This window comes from Ceratina calcarata, unplaced genomic scaffold, assembly GCF_001652005.2.
Source record: "Ceratina calcarata isolate Rehan_Ccalc_2016 unplaced genomic scaffold, ASM165200v1 scaffold21.2, whole genome shotgun sequence".
Taxonomy (NCBI): domain Eukaryota; kingdom Metazoa; phylum Arthropoda; class Insecta; order Hymenoptera; family Apidae; genus Ceratina; species Ceratina calcarata.
In genome coordinates, this window is record NW_017142677.1 from 185,555 (window position 1) to 188,437 (window position 2,883).

Sequence of the window (2,883 nt, forward strand, 5' to 3'; positions counted from 1 at the left end):
ATATACAGTTTTCATGAAAAGAAAGCAGGCGAAACTCGATAAAAATTAATTAATAAGTAGCTTAAACATGTAATTCTTGAAAATAATACGTGACCATATTCAATACATTTATGTCGCATTATTATTTAAAGAATCCGCAATCGGCGCGATAAGGTAGAATGTCAATGTTATCCACAAAATTAAACAAAAATATGGATTTACGGGACTACACTTTTCGTCTTTATATGAGAAGATTTTTCAGTCAGGAGGTACCTCTTTAGAAAGAGGAAAGTTAAATTTGGTGTGCTGTGGTCACGATTTAGTCAAAATATGATGACATTCAGTAATATAAGCAGTACAACATAGATGGAAAAATCGTATTTACAATGTCACCCTTTATAAGCAAATTTATACCTAAAAGAGATCGTTCTGAATGAGATCAAGACCAAGATTTAACTTTCGTCTTTTTATGGAGGTACCTGACGACTCAAAAATTTTGCATACCCATATCCCATTGTTGCTTGGTTATCGATAGAACAGAGCAAAAAACGTTAATATTTTACCGACAAACGTTAGAGAAGTCATGTGACTATCCTAATCGCTTAATCTTGAATATACGTGTATTCAATATCAGTGGAATGCTAGATTCATAAAAATGTAGGTCATTCGCACTTGGTTTGACCAGAGATTAGATTTAACTACAGATTTGGATTTGTAATAGAGAGGTAATCCCGACAATCTTTAAATGTACGTTTGCGGGAAGAGGACTTATTCTGGCCTATTTTTCTCCACAAATAATAGTTAAAACAGAGATGGGACAGAAATATTATGTAACAACTTAACGACAGCAATTTTCTCTGCCTGTAGAGAGTGTCTCAACGAAATGTATACATAGTTATTAAATAGTATCCGTAGATTCTATTACATTTTGAAAATGAAATGTATTTTAATTAACACCGACTTTGTGATTATTTAAAGTGTGTACGCATTTTTTTAGACATCCTGTCTATATAAGCTCTGGGATTTAGACTGGAATCAGAGATCATTAGAACGATTGCCAGTAAGTCCGATCTTTGATAGAATGAGATAGATTTTTGATAACCATAAACTACCGCCTCTAACGGCAAATGTCTGAATCGTACTCATATTTTGAGGGGAGTAATGATATTATGGTTGCAAGAGTGCGCGCAATTTACTTCCTTCGAAAAGTATATGCGCTCTGACTCTCACTACTATTACTTGGATATTGAATATGGATACGGTTCGTTCGGAGGTTCATCGTTAGAGACGGTAGTTTATTATGGCTCAAAAATCTGATCGTACTAGATCAAGCTCATTGGTAATCTTCCTACTCATCTTTGCTAGAATTTAGGCTGGAATTTATAGTCATTTACCGGTTTTCGGTAAGTCAGTTCTCATTTCCTAACTGCTCATTGCATATCTAAATTGTTTTAAATGATTTACTTGAAGATATTATTATATTATCATGTCTTCAATCATTGTGGATTTTTGGGCCAGATTCACTTTTCAATAAAACTTTAAAAAGTATTAATTAATAACAAAATCTGAAGCATTTAAGAATATCGATTTTCATCAATCTTGTATCACGATAGACATATATAGATATGTAACAATGCAACAAACAGGACTGAGAACTAATTCTAGATAGTAACCTAATGAAGTATTTACACTACGATTTCCGTCCGTATACCCGCGGAGACTTTTTAGAGAATTTCGTCGATGCCGATTTTTCAGCCACTAAAACGCAGGTAATCCAAGCGGTTAAGATTATGGATCAAATCCCCTACTGTCATAGGTAGCTAAAAAAATCTCCGCGGAAATTTTAATGTGGATGTTTTTAATTTTATGTGGATGAAAAATTTCCTACGGAGAAATTCCTATGGAGATATCATCGGAAATGCGCAGTGTTGGATGACTAACTCGTAACTAAATCAGTATTGATATAGTCTTACTCAGCAACAAATAACTCTAAACATTCAAAACGTAGATAATGAACTTTACTTAACGATAAACGACCCTAAAACTATCCAAAAACATCCTTACTAATCCTATCCCAAACATCCCCACTCCTACCCTGCTTTGACCATTAGCCCAATTACTCATATTATATTATACTTAATACTTCATGTTTTGATTAGTTTGAATTGATATATGAATGTTGAAATTCGAGGTTTCGAAATTTTTTAACTACGTGCGACAGCTGGGGCTCTGACCCGAAATCGTAGTGTGAATGTTCCCTAAGAATGTTGACTAATACAAATTATACGACTCGGTCAGTGATGTCTCACTGGACTCGATAGAATGCTAAATAGGTTGAACCTTTTCATCTCTGGTTGAACGAACCGAGGTCTGTATATGGGTTTTAGGAATTCGCCAGACTTCGTAGTTTACTCTAAATCGTAATTATATGTAAATGTATGTAGCTCAAGTAGTAAAGGTTTTTGCGAAATGTTTATTGATCTTCGTATAGGAAACAGAAGCCTCTATTGTATCATCGAGCAGAACTGAATAAGAAAATGAATTAAAAGTGAAGTAAAAAAATTGAAGTAAAAACAGTAAATATTTTGGTCAACACCATTAATCAGTATATTCCTCTTTACCTTTACATAGCACGTAGCAGACACAGGCGGATTAAGATAAGCGGACTAAGCGATCGCGTGGGGCCCTGGGTAGCCAAAGGGCCCCGGAGGAGCCCGAAGATCATCATCAATCATCATAAAAATATCTTAACTTAAAGATTTTAGAAATAACCGAAAAGGTTCAAACAACGCTCCTTAAAATAATCAAACAAATCTAAAAAGAAAATGTTAAATTTATGGCCTTTAATTTGTACTCTTCAACTATTTATTTCAGTACATGTTTGATAGTAACGCAAAGTAGAAC